Genomic DNA, 21,899 nt, shown 5'->3' on the forward strand with positions numbered 1-21,899 from the left:
ATTCAACTTGAGTTTTTAACCTGGTTGAAAGGCAGTTCAGCTTGAGTTTTTACCTGATTGAAAGGCAGTTCAACTCGAGTCTTCACCTGCTTGAAAGGGTTATTGCAGCAGGAAGGATGATCATCTGGCCTTTGCAGTTCTCCAAGGTTAATTCCAGGTCATTTTTATTACTGTTGGGAGGGGTTAATTGCCAAATGTAGACTGCCAAAAGTCACGGCGTGCCTTAAAAGTATCACATCATGCCAAAACCTGCAAAGACATTTTTTTTTTGTTAGATGAAAAAAAGTATGTATTTTTATATTCTGTGATATCTATAAAGTTATATTTCAGGTGTAATGTTTTGTGTAAAAAAAAAAACAACAACAAAAAAAACAACCAAAAAAAAACCAAGAGAAAAAAGAGGAAAAAAAAAAAAGGTAAATTATATTGTCCTATAGTATTTGATACAGAATATTTAAAATCTTTTGCTGGTTTGTATATTTAATGTTTCAGACTGTTTTTACTGTACAGACATGTTGAACTGGTGCACTTTTTAATCCCAATGGGAAAAATTGCAGCTAAAAAGAGATTGTTTGCAGTTAGCAAATGTAATATATATATATATATATATAACTATATATATATCTTTGTTCTTTTTAACTTAATAGATTTCTGTTAAAAGTTGTCAGTGTTACTGGGAGGGGAGGGGGGTGGAAATCACACCAATGTCACCAATAATGACACCAGAATGCTGGTCACTGGGTGCCTTTCCTATCTAGAGGGTAGTTGACATTGCAAAGCTGACATTACTCACGGGAAAGAAAGAAAGGAAGCAAATTAATCTGCAACAAGCCACAGAAAGGGGGCTATTCTAGTTATTAGGGGTATTTATAGTTACTGAACAGGCATGTTTTCCTGCAACAGAATCTGCAAGGTGTAAATTCTGCGATGGAGCGACGTCTTTTTTTAGCCTAGTTTCCTGACAAAGTGAAGCTTGTCTCCTTGCACTGCCTGTCCTCGTCTCCCCTTCCAGCTTTTAAAGCTCTGCACGCTCCTGCCAGACCTGGCAGATGAATGGCAGCGTTAAGAGATGCTCTTAGAGGTTTTATGGGAACTGACAGCTGAGAACAGCTCAGCTGTTACACATTATTTGTCAGTGGCTGGCCACTGCTGGTGTTAGCCAACACACGGATATGGGGAGGCTCCCAGCTAGCTGCAGCGTGTGTTGTTGCTTGTGGGGTTGCTTGAACAAAAGCGGTGGGTAGGTGGAATCCGTGGGTGGATCTGAGGATAGAGCTATAAGTACTGCAGGTGATGTTTAGAGCACATCTGGGCAGGGAACAGCAACTTGATGGGGGAGGGTTGAGGGAGGTTTTAAGATTGTTTGTGTGCTCTTGGATGATGTGGGGGAAAAAACCATGCTCTTTCTTCTGGTAGGAATTGCCAAAGGGAAGAGACTCAAGTGTGTGTAGGAATTGAGGCTTCAGTACAAATCCTCAAGCCTTTTTTTTTGTGTAAGGAACTGAGCTGAGTTCAAGCAATTATTTTATGCTGTATAATAAACATTTCTTTTTAATGTTAATATTGTTTTCTTACAAAATACATTTCTAAGAAAAAACAAATCCCCACTTTGTAATTGCTTCATTTTCCTGTGTGCCCAGGTATTCCTTGTGCAGCTTGGATCATCTTGCTCAGATTTCAGAACATGCAGGCTGGGTACAGCATAACTCACTCCAGAAAGCTGAGGCACAAACTGACCACTTTGAGACAACTGCAGTGAATTTTGTTGAGTTTTGATTTGGTCCCAAACATGCATCCACCACTTTCCAGTAGGGTTGCGTTGTCACTGAAAATGTATCAGGCAAAGAGGGCCTCCCATTTATATTCTACACCAAACAGCTGTCAGTTCAAAACTAGAAATGACTGAAGAATCTTGAGGCTTTAAAAAAAACACAAAATCATTGTAAAGCTACAGGTCACACTCAATCATAGAATCATAGAATCAGCAAGGTTGGGAAAGACCTCGAAGACCATCAAGTCCAACCTGTCACCCAAGACCTTTTTCCACTATGGAGATGTCCACTGGCAGGCTGGGAGAAACATGTCTATTCCGTGTCTGTTCGGGGGCTTACGTCACCTTCTTATTGGCTGAGATGTCTTCCTCACAAGCATCCTGGCCTGTATCAGGAATAGTGTGGCCAGCAGGAGCAGGGAGGTCATTCTGCCCCTGCACTCAGCACTGGTTAGGCCACACCTTGAGCCCTGCGTCCAGTTCTGGGCCCCTCAGTTTAGGAAAGATGTTGAGTTGCTGGAAGGTGTCCAGAGAAGCACAACAAAGCTGGGGAGGGGTTTGAAGCACAAGCCCTTTGAGGAGAGGCTGAGGGAGCTGGGGTTGCTTAGCCTGGAGAAGAGGAGGCTCAGGGGAGACCTTCTTGCTGTCTCCAATTCCCTGAAGGGAGGTTGTAGCCAGGTGGGGGTTGGTCTCTTCTCCCAAACAACCAGCACCAGAAGAAGAGGACACAGTCTCAAGCTGCACCAGGGGAGGTTTAGGCTGGATGTTAGGAAGAAGTTCTTCACAGGATGAGTGATTGGCCACTGGAATGTGCTGCCCAGGGAGGTGGTGGAGTCACCATCACTGGGGGTGTTTAAGAAGAGACTGGATGAGGCACTTAGTCCCATGGTTTAGTTGATTAGATGGCGTTGGGTGATAGGTTGGACTTGATGATCTCAAAGGCCTTTTCCAACCTGGTTAATTCTATTCTGTTCTATACAAAATTCTATCAGAGCAGCCACACATTGTAAAGCATCAACACTGTCATTTGAGGTAGCATTGAATAGAATAGAATAGAATAAACCAGGTTGGAAGAGACCTGTGAGATCATCATGTCCAACCTATCATCCAACACCACCCAATCAACTAAACCATGCAACCAAGCATCCTGTCAAGCCTCGCCCTGAACACCCCCAGCGATGGCGACCCCACCACCTCCCCGGGCAGCCCATTCCAATGGGCAATCACTCTCTCTGTGTAAAACTTCCTCCTAACCTCCAGCATAAAACTCCCCTGACGCAGCCTGAGACTGTATTCCAAGATGATAAAGCAAAACAACCTGCTCTAGCACTGACCATCCTAATCCCAAGTGTTCCACCAGAAGTGTCTGTTCTTTTCTGTCTGCTTCCTTTATTTGATTGCTTCATCAGGGCTGAATTAATGAGAAGTGTAGAGTAATCAGTTAATGAAGAGTTACCTTGAGAAGGTGGTAATGCTTTCTTGGGTAAGAAGGCTACATATGACTCTTATTTTATAATCTTCAAAAGATAGTTCTGGGCTGTGGACAGATGGTGGTTATTTGCTGGAACTTGAAGCTTAAAAAAGCCAAGAAAAACCCAAACCTTACTTGGAAAGAGTTTATTTGGAATTCAGTGTATTTGCATGGCTGTAAGCATCTGTATATTCTTACTCTGTTCTTGCTAAAGAAGTGGATTTTCATACGTGGGGTTATGATTGCATATTTTGGCACCTGGCTACTCCTCCCCCCCTGCCTTCCCAGGCTCTTTCCAGCCAGTGAGTGTTTCTTTTTCTGTCTGTCCCACTTCCTTTTCTCTGGCTCTTTCCAGCTGCCAGTGTCTTCTGCTCACCCCACTCTTGCTGACTTACAGCTCTTTTTGCTGGTGGTAGCTACAGCCTTGGGTCAGACCTACGCACTCTTCCCCTTACTTAGCCTACTTTCAGGTGGCCTGGCTGTGTCTCTGAATGGAAAGCAAGAAGACTTAAGCTTGTAAAAAAATATGTGAGTCATTGATGCAAGAACTAAACTGAGTAGGAACAAAGGAAAGTAGTAGGGGAATAAGGATACCAGCAGGCTGGACACAAAAAGCAGTCCTTAGTGCCCTTTGATTTGATGCACCAGCTTTGGAGGGCTCCAAACATCTCTCTGGTGCTTATACTTTTGCTGTTACAAGCGGAGTCCCCAGCAAAGCTTCACCATCAGGACCTTAGGCAGCATTTTGCTATGGTGAGTTGAGAAAACTCACACCTCAACCAGCCAGTGTTCTTGCACATATTTCTGGTTCTTTCTTCCTCTCTGTATTGATGCTTTGTCCAGGGTTCCCTGGTTTCCTGACTGCTGATATTTGGGATCACAACCTGTGGACTTTGCCAACTGTTGTGGTTTATTTTCAACTCTCTGGGACCTGACCCTGTAGACTCCATGCCTTTGTCTAATGTTACCATATGTGACTAGCTCCAAAGCAAAGCTCAGTTATGAAAAGGTGAGAAACCCATTTCAGCTTGAATCATAGAATCATAGAATCAATAAGGTTGGAAAAGACCTCAGAGATCATCAAGTCCAACCTATCAACCAACACTTCATCACTAATTAAAGCATGGCTTCAAGTGCCACATCCAATCCCTTTTTGAACACCTCCAGGGACGGTGACTCCACTGCCTCCCTGGGCAGCACATTCCAATGGCAAATCACTCTTTCTGGGAAGAACTTTCTCCTCACCTCAAGCCTAAACTTCCCCTGGCACAGCTTGAGACTGTGTCTTCTTGTTCTGGTGCTGGTTGCCTGGGAGATGAGATCAACCCCCACCTGGCTACAACCTCCCTTCAGGTAGTTGTAGAGAGCAAGAAGGTCTCCCCTGAGTCTCCTCCAGGCTAAACAACCCCAGCTCCCTCAGCCTCTCACAGGGCTTGTGCTCAAGACCTCTCCCCAGCCTCATTGCCCTTCTCTGGACACATTCAAGTGTCTCAATATCCTTCTTAAATCGAGGGGCCCAGAACTGGACACAATTGTCAAGGTGTAGCCTAACCAGTGCTGAGAACAGGGCCAGAATGACTTCCTTGCTCCTGCTGGCCACACTATTTCTGATGCAGGCCAGGATGCCATTGGCCTTGGCGACCTGGGAGATTGTTTAAAAGAGATGTCATGAATTTCTAGGCAACTTTGGATGTTTTATTTGTGCTTTTTGTTTTGTTTGGTGCCATGGGTTAGTTGTTTGGGTGGTGTTGGATTGGTTGATGGGTTGGACACGATGATCTTGAAGGTCTCTTCCAACCTGGTTTATTCTATGCATTCTATGTATTCTATGTTTCTGTTTTCATTTCCTGCCCCCTTTTTATTTTTTTCCTTTTAGCCTGAAGTTTCAATGTACCAAAGTTTCTATCTGGGTTTCCAAGAAAATATTTGTGCTGGTGTAAAGGTGTGGTGGCAGGTATCTTTGATTTACTACTATGTGTTTACAATCCATTTTATGAAGCTTAGGGAGGGCCTATTTTCCTGCCATCTTTCAGTGCTTGAGCCATGTGGTCTCTGCCGCCTGCCCCCTTGCATGAGACAGTTTGCTTTTCTCCAGACCACACATCACCAAACTCCAAGCAATTTATGTTGGGCTGTTACAGAAGACAAGCAGGAACTCCAGTTGTTTGCAGCTCCTTGCATGCTGAAGGTCATGAAATGATAGATCCATTTTCCCAACCTTCAGGTTCTTTATTCATTCACTGCGTCAGAGAGCCCTAGTTCTTCTTTTAGCAGAGAATGACAGAATCCTTCTTTGACTGCCAAGATCACATTTTAGGTGTTATCATGTCTTCATAACCATGATGTAGCTGCTGCCTTATCCTGTCACTTGCAGACTCCTCAGTCCTTAGGTCTGTACTACCATCTGTGGGTAAGGCTGCCTGGTGGGCAGTTTGGGGGATCTCAGGTTCTGTGATGGGTTACACCCATCCTGAAAGCAGGGGGTGGGGGGGAAGGTTTGTGATACCACTGCCCTCCCTGGAGGGGGTTTTCCCCCTGGGAAACTGAGTTAGTCTGCTCCACTCCCCCTTCCTGTCCAGCAAACCTATAAAAAGGAAGACACTGCAGCCATTAGCTCTCTTTTTGGCTCCTGCCTTGTCTGGAAGAGAGTTACTGCTGCTGGTTTCCTCCTTTTTCTGCCACGTGGTCAGGCCTGGTCCTCTCCCTGCTACATCCACGCCTGGTGGACTGTTTTTGTATACATTTCACATCCTCCCCCTCATCCATCCTTGTTCCTTACCTCTTGTGAACCCTTCCTGTTATTGTTTTACATATATATATATATATAATATATATATTGTTTAAAGAAAACTTTAACCTCTCTACTTCCAAACTGACTCCAAATTATTTATTGGTGGATTTGTCTCTCTTCACTTTTTTTTTTCCTCTCTGTTGGGAAAGAGGAGGGGGGGGGACAGGGAAGGGATTCTCAGTCTTGCCCCCATCTGAGCTCTTAAATCCCAGTTAAGGCTCAAACCACCACAGGTCCACAGAGGGAAGATTCACAAACAGGATCTCCTTCGTCTGTACTCTTCCCAACAGATCACTGATTTCTGAGTGCTAAAATATGACCACATGGAAGGTAACTGTTTAGGAAGTTCAGATATTTCCTTGTACACAATGTTTACCCCTTGCCCCACCAGTCTGAAGGATTTTAACCCACTCTTCACTATTAATTTTCCTTACTATGTCACAAGAACCCACTGGAGAGTAGAACTGCAACTCTCCTTGGACACATAAAATCAGTTCACTGCAGATGTTGGCTGTGAGTGCATAGAGTGGAGCACTGGTTAGGGTACACCTTGAGTCCTGTGTCCAGTTCTGGGCCCCTCAATTTCAGAAAGACAATGAGACTCTTGAACATGTGTAGAGAAGGGCAACGAGGCTGGGGAGAGGCCTCAAGCACAAGCCCTACGAGGAGAGGCTGAGGGAGCTGGGGTTGTTTACTCTGGAGAAGAGAAGGCCCAGAGGAGACCTTATTGCTGTCTACAATTACCTGAAGGTAGGTTGTGGACTGGTGGAAGTTCGTCTCTTCTCCCAAGCAACCAGCAGGCAGAACAAGAGGACACGGTCTCAAGCTGCACCAGGGGATGTTTAGGCTGGAGGTGAGGAGAAAGTTCTTCACTGAGAGAGTTGTTAGCCATTGGAATGTGCTGCCCAGAGAGGTGGTGGAGTCACCATCCCTGGAGGTGTTCAAGAGGGGACTGGATGTGGCATTTGGTGCCATGGTCTAGTAGTCATGAGGTGTTGGGTGACAGGTTGGACTTGATGATCTCTGAGGTCTTTTCCAACCTTGTTGATTCTATGATTCTATGAAAACTCCACTGTTAGTCCATACTTCACTGCTGACCTGGTACGGGTTCAGGAGCCTGCTCTGACCCCAGAGTGGGTTCTCTGCCTTGCTGACAGCCCACACAACTGATGTACAGCAAATGGTATCACATGTACACACTTATTTGGCCCTCTGAGCACGGATAACTGATGACTCTGCTTTATTTGGCAACCATGTGCAGATACATAGAATTTCCAACTCCTTTCTTTTTTTTGGATAAACATGTCCTGAATATAATTCTTTCTGCATTACACAGAAGTCTAACCAGCTCCTTGGCTACCTACAACATTTTGCAATGTGTCTGTCACTAAATATTTTCTCTGCAGTACAGTATTACATGCAGTAGCACAGCTTAAACAAAACAAGATCCATCTGGTTTAATGTTTTATCACTCATCATGGCTCCAGATCTTTGTTCTGGAAAAAACAACTGCAGTTCTGGAAATGGATGGCTATGTTATTTCTGTCCAGCTAACTGGAAGGGGGCTGGAGTTACGAGGCAGTGAGTGGCATACAGCCTTGCAGCTTAAGCCAGCCTCCCTCTTAAGCAGAAGATCCTAACAAGTTGCAACCCTCTAAGTTGTGCTTGTGTTGTATGAAGCTGAGCATATGTGCTGCACGCCCTGGAGCTTGGCAGAGCGGGCTCCTCCAAGCAGGTCAAAACAGAGCTAGCAGGAATGCTAAAATAAACCCACATCCTTGATCTGGCACTGCTGATACAGAGCAGTGAATCAGAGAATGATCTGGTAGCACAAAACATTTAAAACTTGTTTACTATTTCCTGAAAGCAGCTGTTGATTTTACTACCTGTTGTCACCTCTGAGTGTAGAGCTGAATTAATGCTTGCCAATGGAGTGTTGAATTACTGCTTAAGTGAACCTGCATTTTCTCTCAAAACTAATAGTCTTATTAATACAACTGTTTAGAAGGAGACTTGATGGGGTGCTTGGTGCCATGGGTTAGTTGATTAGATGGTTTTGGGTGATAGGTTGGACTCGATGATCTCAAAGGTCTCTTCCAACCTGGTTAATTCTCTCCTCTCCTCTCCTCTCCTCTCCTCTCCTCTCCTCTCCTCTCCTCTCCTCTCCTCTCCTCTCCTCTCCTCTCCTCTCCTCTCCTCTCCTCTCCTCTCCTCTCCTCGAGTCTCCTCTCCTCTCCTCTCCTCTCCTCTCCTCTCCTCTCCTCTCCTCTCCTCTCCTCTCCTCTCCTCTCCTCTCCTCTCCTCTCCTCTCCTCTCCTCTCCTCTCCTCTCCTCTCCTCTCCTCTCCTCTCCTCTCCTCTCCTCTCCTCTCCTCTCCTCTCCTCTCCTCTCCTCGAGTCTCCTCTCCTCTCCTCTCCTCGAGTCTCCTCTCCTCGAGTCTCCTCTCCTCGAGTCTCCTCTCCTCTCCTCGAGTCTCCTCGAGTCTCCTCTCCTCTCCTCGAGTCTCCTCTCCTCGAGTCGAGTCTCCTCTCCTCTCCTCGAGTCTCCTCTCCTCGAGTCTCCTCTCCTCGAGTCTCCTCGAGTCTCCTCTCCTCTCCTCGAGTCTCCTCTCCTCTCCTCTCCTCTCCTCTCCTCTCCTCTCCTCTCCTCTCCTCTCCTCTCCTCTCCTCTCCTCTCCTCTCCTCTCCTCTCCTCTCCTCTCCTCTCCTCTCCTCTCCTCTCCTCTCCTCTCCTCTCCTCTCCTCTCCTCTCCTCTCCTCTCCTCTCCTCGAGTCTCCTCTCCTCGAGTCTCCTCTCCTCGAGTCTCCTCGAGTCTCCTCTCCTCGAGTCTCCTCTCCTCGAGTCTCCTCTCCTCTCCTCTCCTCGAGTCTCCTCTCCTCTCCTCGAGTCTCCTCGAGTCTCCTCTCCTCTCCTCGAGTCTCCTCTCCTCGAGTCTCCTCTCCTCTCCTCTCCTCGAGTCTCCTCTCCTCGAGTCTCCTCTCCTCGAGTCTCCTCTCCCTGAAGGGAGGTTGTAGCCAGGTGGGGGTTGGTCTCTTCTCCCAGGCAACCAGCACCAGAAGAAGAGGACACAGTCTCAAGCTGCAGCAGGGGAGGTTTAGGCTGGATGTTAGGAAGAAGTTCTTCACCGAAAGAATGATTTGCCATTGGAATGTGCTGCCCAGGGAGGTGGTGGAGTCACCATCACTGGAGGTGTTTAGGAAGAGACCTGATGGGGTGCTTGGTGCCATGGTTTAGTTGATTAGATTGTGTTGGGTGATAGGTTGGACTTGATGGTCTCTTGATGACCAACCTTATTGATTCTATTCTATTTCTATTCTATTCTAGTCTAGTCTAGTCTAGTCTAGTCTAGTCTACTCTACTCTATTCTTTATTTATTCATTATTCTGTTCTAATTTTTTATTTACTTTCCTCAAATGACAACCCAAATGGAAATGCTTCCATGATTTATCTTGCTGCACAAATCCCCCCAAGTTTGCTCTGATGCTCTGGTATATGCCATCTGCACCCTTGCAGAATTTCTCTGATGTTTGGGATTGTGAAGCAAAGCAGCTCACATAAAATAAAACCAAAAAGATAATTGAGAACTCCATTGGCCCAGCTGTGCTGTGTGAGACTTGCTGAATGTGAAAACTGCCATGAATTGCTGGTTACATTTCGTTCAGCTGTATTAATCTTGATTAATATCATACTGGTAAGAAAGGACTTAGCTTCTCACTTCGAAATCAGTGGACGTTTCCCTGCTGACATCAATGAGATCAATGTTATAAGCAGTTTTGTCTAAGTTTCTCTTGAAGCCTTTGATTTTTTAGGAGGTGGCTATATTAGTGTATGCTGTGTATTAGTACACCAGTGTGTGCTGCGTTTTGTCACTGTGCAATATAAACTGCTGTAAAGCATAGACAACAATGCAAGGAATGTTTCTTCCATGGAATAGAATAGAATAGAATAGAATAGAATAGAATAGAATAGAATAGAATAGAATAGAATAGAATATAGAATAGAATATAATAGACCAGGTTGGAAGAGACCTTCAAGATCATCACGTCCAACCCATCAACCAATCCAACCCACCTAAACAACTAAACCATGGCACCAAACACCCCATCAACTCTCTTCCTAAACACCTCCAGTGATGGTGTCTTCACCACCTCCCTGGGCAGCACATTCCAATGGGCAATCACGCTCTCTATGAAGAATTTCTTCCTAACATCCAGCCTAAACCTTCCCATGTGCATCTGGAGATTGTGCCCTCTTGTTCTGGTGCTGGTTGCCTGGGGGAAGAGACCAACCTCCCCCCTGGCTACAACCTCCCTTCAGGGAGTTGTAGACAGCAAGAAGGTCTCCTCTCAACCTCCTCCTGTCTAGGCTAAGCAACCCCAGCTCCCTCAGCCTCTCCTCACAGGGCTTATGCTCCAAACCCCTCCCCAGCTTTGTTGCCCATCTCTGGACACCTTCCAGCAGCTCAACATCTTTCCTAAACTGGACACAGTACTCAAGATGTGGCCTAACCAGTGCCGAGTACAGGGGCACAATGACTTCCCTGCTCTTGCTGGCCACACTAATTCTGGTGCAGGCCAGGATGCCATTGGCCTTCTTGGCCACCTGGGCACACTGCTGGCTCATGTTCAGCTGGCTATCAACCAGTACCCCCAGGTCCCTTTCTGCCTGGCTGCTCTCCAGCCACTCTGACCCCAGCCTGTAACATTTCATGGGGTTGTTGTGGTCAATATCCACTAGTTGTATCTTGAATATGACACATATACTGAGAATAACATAGTCCTGGCTATAATGTTTTCTTTCTGGTGACACTTCCTAGCTTTGTATCTATTGTGAGATGTGCCACAAAGGAAGATTGTAACTTGTTTTGGCATTTCCATGCCTGTGTTAAAAGGTCGATACAGAATGACACTGGCAGCATCCACAACAAATTAACAGGTGATGGAAGTATCACAGTATCACAGTATCAGTATCACAGTATCACTAAGGTTGGAAGAGACCTCAAAGATCATTGAGTCCAACCTGTCACCACAGACCTCATGATTAGACCACGGCACCAAGTGCCACATCCAATCCCCTCTTGAGCACCTCCAGGGATGGTGACTCCACCACCTCCCTGGGCAGCACATTCCAATGACAAACGACTCTCTCGGTGAAGAACTTTCTCCTCACCGCCAGCCTAAACCTCCCCTGGCACAGCTTGAGACTGTGTCCTCATGTTCTGGTGCTGGTTGCCTGTGAGAGGAGACAAACCCCTTCCTGGCCACAACCACCTTTCAGGTAGTTGTAGACAGCAATGAGGTCTCCACTGAACCTTCTCTTCTCCAGGCTAAGTAACCCCAGCTCCCTCAGCCTCTCCTCATAGGGCTTGTGCTCAAGGCCTCTCCCCAGCATTGTTGCCCTTCTCTGGACACATTCAAGTGTCTCAATGTCCTTCTTCAACTGAGGGGCCCAGAACTGGATGCAGTACTCAAGGTGTGGCCTAACCAGTGCGGAATACAGGGGTACAATGACTTCCCTAAGTACTGTTTATGCTCACCAAATGTACAGAATGGTCAATCTCTTTGGCATCCCAGCTAGGTACAGGCCAGGAACAGGAACAAGGGCTCAAGCTGTACCAGGGGAGGTTTAGGCTGGATGTTAGGAAGAAGTTCTTCCCAGAAAGAGTGATTGGCCATTGGAATGTGCTGCCCAGGGAGGTGGTGGAGTCACCATCACTGGAGGCATTTAGGATGAGACTGGATGAGGCACTTGCTGCCATGGTTTAGTTGATTAGATGGTGTTGGATGATAGGTTGGACACGATGATCTCAAAGGTCTTTTCCAAGTTGGTTAATTCTATTCTGTTCTATAGTTGCTTCATCCTAAATCTGGATGCCATAATCAAGTGAGGGAGAAGAGTTGTGACACAGCTGACTTGCAGAGACTTTTATATTGCCACATGCTTGTGCAATGTGTGTGAAAATACAACCCAAGCATAAATTCTGCCTTGGTGGTAGAGAAGCCTTTTTTTTTTGGCTTTATTTTTGTTGGTCTTCCCAGGTATTGATGATAACCATGAAAATGAGAGGCAAAGAGAAGGAGGCTCCAGTCAGCATCCTCCGTCCTCTGCTTGTGAGCCAAATGCCCAGGAGCACAGATGGCCTTTATGACCAGTATGGGCTGGAGGCACATTCAATGAAAAGTAATTTCAGTTCTTACAGAAAAAAAAAAGGAGAGAAAAAAAAGTATCTGAATGTGGGTTTGCTCCCAACACGAGACAGTCTGAATCAACAATGGGAACGGGCCGGTGACCAAAGAGTCTGCTGGAGCAAGTTCCTGCTGCCAGGGCAGGATCTCCTCTCCCTCTTGGCCATTAGAGGGAGGAAAAAATAACAGACTATAAGAGCCACTAAAATAAGGACCAACACCAAGAATGTACCATGGGTTTAATACCAGCTCCTCCTCTCAAAGTAATTATAGCTGATGCTGCCCAATGGTTACCGATGAACTGTCTTTCATCGTGGTCTTTTGTTTGGAGTCAGTAGTTTGGGTTGAACATCAAGACCGGCACACACCAGTCGGCTTCTCACGGAGGGTAGAACGGGACTGAAGGTGACAGTGAGAATCATGCTGCTTCAGCTATGAAAACAGAAGCCAAGCTTGGGCTAGAGCAAAGCCCTTCCTATGTGTTTGTTTCACGTTATATAACCTTTACCCAGAAGCTCACCACAGCACCAATTTTAAAGTGAGAAAAGGCCAGGCTAAATGAAAGAGCAGTGTTTCTCACATTATCAACTCCTGTGTACTCGGAAATGAGGTACTTGCTAAAAATGTATCAGTAAACTCAGAAATTTCCTGTGAATTTCATGATGTGACCTAGATTTAGGTGCTGCAAATAAGCCTGGCAATGTTGTGTTCACCTCATCCATTCCCATAAAGGTGCAAAGAAGATGACATACAACCATTACCATAACTCCTGTTTGTAGGGCAATGATTTTTTGTTAAGAGGAAAATTAACTCAGCATATAGAATAGAATAGAATAGAATAGAATAGAATAGAATTAAAATAGAATAGAATTGAATTGAATTAACCAGGTAGGAAAAGACCTTTGAGATCATCGAGTACAAACTCTCACCCAACACCATCTAATCAACTAAACCATGGCACCAAGCACCCCATCCAGTCTCCTCTTATACACCTCCAGTGATGGTGACTCCACCACCTCCCTGGGCAGCACATTCCAATGGCCAGTCATTCTTTCTGTGAGGAATTTCTTCCTGACATCCAGCCTAAGCCTCCCCTGGTGCAGCTTGAGACTGTGTCCTCTTGTTCTGGTGCTGGTTCAAGAGGGGATTGGATGTGACACTTGGCACCATGGTTTAGTCATGAAGTCTGTGGTGATGGGTTGGACTTGCTGATCTTTGAGGTCTCTTCCAACCTTGGTGATTCTGTGGTTGCCTGGGAGAAGAGACCAGCCCCCACCTGTCTACAACCTCCTTTCAGGTAGTTGTAGACAGCAAGAAGGTCTTCCCTGAGCCTCCTCTTCTCCAGGCTAAGCAACCCCAGCTCTCTCAGCCTCTCCTCATAGGGCTTGTACTCCAAACCCCTCACCAGCCTCTAAAGACTTAAGTTGTGCATCACTCCCAAATTTCAGTGCTACAAGTTTTGGTGTTTCTTCTGCTATGGAAGTGAGCTTTCCCCATAGAGGAACCTCCATTTCAATTACAGCAGCAGTTCCTTCGTTAATCAATACAAACTTTTCTCTCTAATATTATTCCTCTTGTTCATCTGTTTGGATGTGATGATGAACACTGCTCTCTATTACCTTCAGTGTTTAAGGTGGAACCCTATTTGATGCAGTGAAAAGTTTGGAAAAGTAGTAGGAGACATCTCTGCAAATGGCAGTTAGCAGTTAGGACACACTCATTAAGGTTTTGATACCTTTGCTAGAACGCTAATGTCCTGTGCTAGAAACAAAGTATTTAAGAGGAAAACTGCTTCCAGAAAACCTGCCAGACCATTTCTATGTAGAAGGCCCTACCACCACCATGTGTCTTTGCTTTGAATAGAATAGAATAAACCAGGTTGGAAGAGACCTTCAAGATCATCGCATCCAACCTGTCATCCAACATCATCTAATCAACTAAACCATGCAACCAAGCACCCTATCAAGTCTCCTCATAAACACCTCCAATGATGGTGACTCCACCACCTCCCCAGGCAGCACATTCCAATGGGCAATCACTCTCTCTCTGTAGGATTTCTTCCTAACATCCAGCCTAAACCTCCCCTGGAGCAGCTTGAGACTGTGTCCTCTTGTTCTGGTGCTGGTTGCCTGGGAGAGGAGACCAGCCCCCGGCTGTCTACAGCCTACCTTCAGGTAGTTGTAGACAGCAAGAAGGTCTCCCCTGAGCCTTCTCTTCTCCAGGCTAATCAACCCCAGCTCCCTCTGCCTCTCCTCATAGGGCTTGTGCTCCAAACCCCTCCCCAGCTTTGTTGCCCTTCTTTGGACTCATTCAAGTGTCTCAATATCTTCTTAAATTGAGGAGCCCAGAAGTGGACACAGTACTCAAGGTGTGGCCTAGCTTTTCTGATTCTGATTTTGAACTCCTCCCATCTGGAACATCTCCTGCCTAACCAAGGTAGAGGTGTAGTGAGAAAACACACTGATGCATTCTGCCCAAGAGGAAAGAAGCCCACTGCTGTACCTGGAGAACATCAAAGCCATGAATCAATGCCATGAATCAAAGCCATGTGTCCAGTTCTGGGCCCCTCAGTTTAGGAGAGATGTTGAGTTGCTGGAACATGTCCAGAGAATGGCAACAAAGCTGGGGAGGGGTATGGAGCACAGCCCTGTGAGGAGAGGCTGAGGGAGCTGGGGTTGCTTAGCCTGGAGTAGAGGAGGCTCAGGGGTGCCCTTCTTGCTGCCTACAACTCCCTGAAAGGAGGTTGTAGCCAGGTAGGGGTTGGTCTCTTCTCCTAGGCAGCCACCAAGAGAACAAGAGGACACAGTCTCAAGCTGCACCAGGGGAGGTTTAGGTTGGATGTCAGGAAGTAAGCCCTCATAGAAAGAGTGATTGGCCATTGGATGGGCTGCCCAGAGAGGTGGTGGAATCACCATCACTGGAGATGTTTTGGAAGAAACTGGATGGGCTGCTTGGTGCCATGGTTTAGTTGACTAAATGGTTTTGGGTGATAGGTTGGACACAATGATCTCAAAGGTCTCTTCCCACCTGGTTAATTCTATTCTATTCTATTCTATTCTATTCTATTCTATTCTATTCTATTCCATTCCATTCCATTCCATTCCATTCCATTCCATTCCATTCCATTCCATTCCAAGCACTGGGCAACCCCACCCACTGCAGTCTGCAGTGATTTTTCACTGTGACTTTCAGATAACCGTCCTTTGCAGGGATTTATAGATGAGCCCCGGGTCTGTTTTCATCATTGGGGCTTGGTAGAAAAGTATTTCTGAGGCTCTGCATCCAAGAGATCAAGTACCTTTACATTTTATCTGTGATATTTTTTCTGGCCTTCTAAAAAACCCCAGCACTATTAGCTTTCCAGGAGGCAGATAAAAAGGGGCAATGATTCGAGATGATGGCCCAGCTCACTTTTCATGAGGAGACTTCCACATTTACAACACTGAGCTGAGCCCAGTGAGTGCAGTGCTACCTGCAAAAGTAGGTCACATCTTCAAGCTGTGACTTAAACTAGGTCATACTTTCTGACTAGTGCTGAGGGGGAGTAAGAGTTTCAAAAAGCTTGTAAATTACCATTTCCTGGAAAAGGCCCAAGATGATTAAGTGCTATCCAAAAAATCAACCAACTCAGCTTGACACATGCAAGGAAGTTCATAAAATATCACTTTATTTTCCTCTGCTTCATGAATGGAAATGTATTTCAAAGATAATTGGTGGCATAAACATTGATGCTGCCTGTGGTTTAAGCTGCAACTGACTCATTTCAAGTCTTTTTTTTTTCAGCAGGAACACTCACTGCAGACTTTCCTGGGTCCCTTCCTATAAATTGCATGAGGGGGAGGTTTGCTCTGCCGAGCTTGAAAGTCACTTGGGTTTGCAAGGGTCAGAGAAGAAATGTAGAACTTTGCTTTCTAAATTCATCAACATATCATTTTAACATTAAGAATCCTCACAACACCATGCAAAGTAGGCAGCTCTTAGAATCATAGAATCATAGAAACAACACGGTAGGAAGAGACCTCAAAGATCATCAAGTCCAACCTGTCACCCAACACCTCATGACTAGACCATGGCACCAAGCACCATGTCCAATCCCATCTTGAACACCTCCAGGGGTGGTGACTCCACCACCTCCCTGGGCAGCACATTCCAATGGCTAACAACTCTCTCAGTGAAGAACTTTCTCCTCACCTCCAGCCTAACCTTCCCCTGGTGCAGCTTGAGACTGTGTCCTCTCGTTCTGGTGCTGGTTGCCTAGGAAATGTCTTGGAAGTTTTGTCTTGGAAATTATAGATCAAAAACTAGAACTAGTCTTCAGACTCACTAATGGGAAAATCAACCTCAGATGCTCACCATGTCTGTGAAACTGACTGACCAAAATGAACCTTTCTGACTATTTGATCTCTCTGGTCTGTTTCCTGGAAGCACTGATTTCTGTGCAAGACAGGGCTGGTATCTGCAGGTTCTTCTTAACATTCCCATTAGGTCCTAGCAAAAATTAACTGGGACATTGTTTAGGATCATAAAGAATACACCTGGCCAAAAGTATCTGATTACAGAATAACAACAGCAATGAATAACCCTGGCTGAGATTTTTAAAGGTGAACTCAAGGGCCTAGCTAATCTTACTCTGAGCTGAGAACAGGCTCAGAAAAACCCAGGCTACGCTTTCTCCCTCTAAATTTTCCTGTCTGCTATGTGGAAACTGAAGCATCCAGACTAATGTCTTTAAGGGAAGATGAGCAATGCTGGCATGGCTCTTTGGGCTACCTTTATTTCTGCTGAAAGCTTGTGTGAGTAGATCTTTCAACTCAAAATCCTCTCTGCCTTACACGGCAATGTGTTTTGCCTCTACTCAGGGTCCTGGGGAAGCCTTGCGGCTACAAGGCTTGAGAAAGCACGTCAGGGACTTTTGCTGCCTTCGTTTTCTCTCCCCATGCTGACTGTCTGCTTACTCACATCCTGCTCCTTGTGACATGTCTGCCTCCCCAACTGCTTCACATTTGCTCTGCTCAAGTCCTCCTCTTCTCCTTACCCTGTCCCTCTCCCTCATTCTTTCTTAGTTTGCCTGTCCTAGAGCGACCCCTTTCCTGCCGTGCAGAATAGAATAGAATAGAATAGAATCACATTGAATTGACCAGATTGGAAAAGACCTTTGAGATCATCAAGTCCAACCTATCACCCAACACCATCTAATCAACTAAACCATGGCACCAGGCACCCCATCCAGACTCTTCCTAAACACCTCCAGTGATGGTGACTCAACCACCTCCCTGGGCAGCACATTCCAATGGCCAATCATTCTTTCTGTAAAGAACTTCTTCCTAACATCCAGCCTAAACCTCCCCTGGTGCAGCTTGAGACTGTGACCTCATGTTCTGGTGCTGGTTGCTTGGGAGAAGAGACCAACCCCAACCTGGCTACAACCTCCCTTCAGGTAGCTGTAGACAGCAAGAAGGTTTCCTCTCATCCTCCTCGTCTCCAGGCTAAGCGATCCCAGCTCTCTCAGCCTCTCCTCACAGAGCTTGTGCTCTAAACCCCTCCCCAGTTTTGTTGCCCTTCTCTGGACACCTTCCAGCAACTCAACATCTTTCCTAAACTGAGGGGCCCAGAATTGGACACAGGACTCAAGGTGTGGCCTAACCAGTGCTAACCAGTCTTCTCCCTCATCATGAGAGCTCTCTTCAATGTTCAAGAAAGAAAGTATGCTTTATTCCTTCATCTCTCATGATTAGGCAGATATTAACCCTAGTCCTGCAGTGACTGTTGCTGGGAAGTCCCTCCTGTTGTTTTGTGTCCAAAATCTAAATAGCTCCAAGATCCCAGCAGACTCCTATTTTGTATCAATCTCCACTTTGTCCCAAACCACAGAATGTTCCCCAAACACGATGTGTCACGAAAGGCCCAGATTTAGGAACCTTCTTCTGCACAGTGCATTGGCAGCTGCTTCTTGGAAAGCAAGGGGTTAATACTGAGATATTTGCAATACCTGATGTAGTCTCATCTATAGAACCAAAGGAAGTATCTGCAGTAACCAGGACCTGTGATGATTATTGTACTCCCAGCTGTCATCCACAGCGCTAAAACTGCACTAGATATCAGCCATTGGCAGGCTGTATGCATACAACACAGCAAGGCAACTGCACAACCTAGCATTGGAAAAACAAAACCTTCATTTGAAATACATAATCAAAATCTGAAGCAGGAAGCAGGTTATCTGCTGCTGACGACACCAAGCTGGGGGCAGGAGTTGATCTGCTGGAGGGTAGAGAGGCTCTGCAGAGGGACCTCGACAGGCTGGGCAGATGGGCAGAGTCCAAGGGCATGAGATTGAACACATCCAAGTGCCAGGTTCTGCACATTGGCCACAGCAACCCCATGCAGAGCTACAGGCTGGGGTCAGAGTGGCTGGAGAGCGGCCAGGCAGAGAGGGACCTGGGGGTGCTGACTGACAGCCAGCTGAACATGAACTAGCAGTGTGCCCAGGTGGCCAAGAGGGCCAATGGCATCCTGGCCTGGATCAGGAACAGTGTGGCCAGCAGGAGCAGGGAGGTCATTCTGCCCCTGTACACTGCACTGGTTAGGCCACACCTCGAGTGCTGTGTCCAGTTCTGGGCCCCTCAGTTTAGGAAGGAGGTTGACTTGCTGGAGCGAGTCCAGAGAAGAGCAACAAAGTTGGTGAGGGGTTTGGAGCACAGCCCTGTGAGGAGAGGCTGAGGGAGCTGAGGTTGCTTAGCCTGGAGAAGAGAAGGCTCAGGGGAGACCTTCTTGCTCTCTACAACTACCTGAAGGGAGGTTGTAGACAGGTGGATGCTGGTCTCTTCTCCCAGGCAGCCAGTACCAGAACAAGAGGACACAGTCTCAGGCTGCGCCAGGGGAGGTTTAGGCTGGAGTTTAGGAAGAAGTTCTACAGAGATTGCCCATTGGAATGTGCTGCCCAGGGAGGTGGTGGAGTCACCATCCCTGGAAGTGTTCAAGAGGGGATTGGACGTGGCACTTGGTGCCATGGTTTAGTAGTCATGAGGTCTGTGGTGACAGGTTGGACTTGATGATCTTTGAGGTCTCTTCCAACCTTGGTGATTCTGTGATTCTGTGATTCTGATTCTGTGTTGGGTGACAGGTGTACTTGGTGCTCTCTGAGGTCTCTTCCAACCTTGTTGATTCTATGATTCTATTATTGGTTTAGTTGATTAGGTGGGTTGGATTGGTTGATGGGTTGGACACAATGATCTTGAAGGTCTCTTCCAACCTGGTTTATTCTCTGTATTCTCTGTACTCTATGATTGTGCAATATTTCCTTTATTATAAATGCTATAGAATATCAATCAAAATATTAATAACCCAGATTTCTGGATCCACCCCACAGAAGCCTTCCAGCACAGCTAAACAGTTCCCTGAGTAGGCAGATAGATTGCTGAGGGTAGGGGAAAACAAACCACTGCTGATCTCTGTGGAATATGAGAGCCAAAAAGTAAAGAGCACCTCTGCCAGTGGCAAAAGAAGCAAGGAGGGGTCAGAAGATGCTGTAAGACCCTTCTAGAAGGGCAACAGCATATATCCTGGAGTGGTCTGCAAAAAAAACCCAACAATGAAAAACATGCTAGGTAGAGATGAAATTGCAAAAGGAATGTGAAGAACCAAATCAGCCTCAGAGTAAAGGTTCTGGTTGCTCACCTGAAGGCTCTTGGGAGCGGGTACCAGGTGAAATCAGCGAGTGGTTTCCACAGGGCTTGTGTGTAGGTTCAGTATGTACTTGGTTCCCACAGCTCCAACAACTGCAGCAGGGGCTGCTTGCCTTCCACCCCTTCCCTGCTGATCAGAAATGCACTAAGCAGGATCCAGCAAGGCAGAGGGCTGAGGAACACACCCTTCCTGCTGGACACTTGTAAATTAGAGAGATGAGCAGAATGTAAACCAAAAAGGATGAATGTGGCCTTTATCTTCCCCTTTGGCAAGCTTTGGTTTGTTTGACTCCCTGCCACCATGAAAAACAGCTGAAAGAGCAGTTCCAAGTCAGCAGCTGGGCTACTTTGTGTTTCATTTGACAGAAAATCAAAACATTTTTTAGCAAAATTGAAAATTTTCTCAGGGAAAATTGCCTTTTGGTAAGGATGGTGTTATTATCCCTCTAAAGTAATTCCAGATATCCAGATATACTGCTGCAATGCTGACATAACAGACTGTGGAGCAGCAGCTCTGTGTGGGTTGAATCTCTCAAGGATGTACGAGTCCAGAGAGTCATGACCATCCAAGCTGTTCTGCTTCTTTTTGCCTTTCCCAGGGGCTTCAGCTACACTTCCCCCTGGCATCCTCTGGCAATGGCTGCACACTCTTCCTGATAGCCCATCTCTGCTCCCCTCTCATCCCACCTTTTTAAATCGAAGTTCACTTGGCATTTTCTTATTCATCCAGACTGCCCTCCTGCTATATCAATGCCATGTACTCTGTCTTGGACATTGTGGTGGAATGGAATGGAATGGAATGGAATGGAATGGAATGGAATGGAATGGAATGGAATGGAATAGAATAGAATAGAATAGAATAGAATAGAATAGAATAGAATAGAATAGAATAGAATAGAATAAAATGGAGTGGAGTGAAGTGGCGTGGCGTGGCGTGGCGTGGAATGGAATGGAATGGAATAGAATAGACCAGGTTGGAAGAGACCTTTAAGATCATCATGTCCAACCTATCAACCAATCCAACACCACCTAATCAACTAACCCATGGCACCAAGCAGCCCATCAAGTCTCCTCCTGAACACCTTCAATGATGGTGACTCCACCACCTCCCCAGGCAGCCCATTCCAATGGGCAATCACTCTCTCTGTATAGAACTTCTTCCTAACATCCTACCTAAACCTCCCCTGGTGCAGCCTGAGACTGTGTCCTCTTGTTCTGGTACTGGCTGCCTGGGAGAAGAGACCAACATCCACCTGGCTGCAACCTCCCTTCAGGTAGCTGTAGAGAGCAAGGTGGTCACCCCTGAGTCTCCTTTTCTCCAGGCTAAGCAACCCCAGCTCCCTCAACCTCTCCTCATAGGGCTTGTGGACTGTTCTCGTGCAATACGGTGGTTGCTCAGCCAGCTCTCTCGGGCTTCCAGCCTCCCACAGGACCCTGCCTACTACTGCCCTGAAATAAACCTCAAAGTCCACCCTTCTAAAATTCATAATAAATTTTGCACTAGTTGCCTTCCTCACCACTCAGGAGGATCCTAGGCTCCATTGTCTCATGGTCTCTACAGGGAAGGCTGCTATCAGCTATCACAGTCTCAAGCTGCGCCAGGGGAAGTTTAGGCTGGAGGTGAGGAGAAAGCGCTTCACAGAAAGAGTTGTTAGCCATTAGAATGTGCTGCCCAGGGAGGTGGTGGAGTCACCATCCCTGGAAGTGTTCAAAAAGGGATTTGGCGTGGCACTTAGAATCATAGAATCATAGAATCAATAAGGTTGGAAAAGACCTCAGAGATCATCAAGTCCAACCTGTCACCCAACACCTCATGACTAACTAAAGCATGGCTTCAAGTGGCTTTTGCCTTTCTTTAAATATAAATCAATTCATTTCTGCTGAAAAAAAAATGTCATGAGGTGTTGGGTGACAGGTTGAACTTGATGATCTCTGAGCTCTTTTCCAACCTTGTTGATTCTGTGATTCTATGATTATCTGTGAGCTGCTGAACTGGTCA

The sequence above is a fragment of the Dryobates pubescens genome, chromosome 7 (assembly GCF_014839835.1).
Source record: "Dryobates pubescens isolate bDryPub1 chromosome 7, bDryPub1.pri, whole genome shotgun sequence".
NCBI lineage: Eukaryota > Metazoa > Chordata > Aves > Piciformes > Picidae > Dryobates > Dryobates pubescens.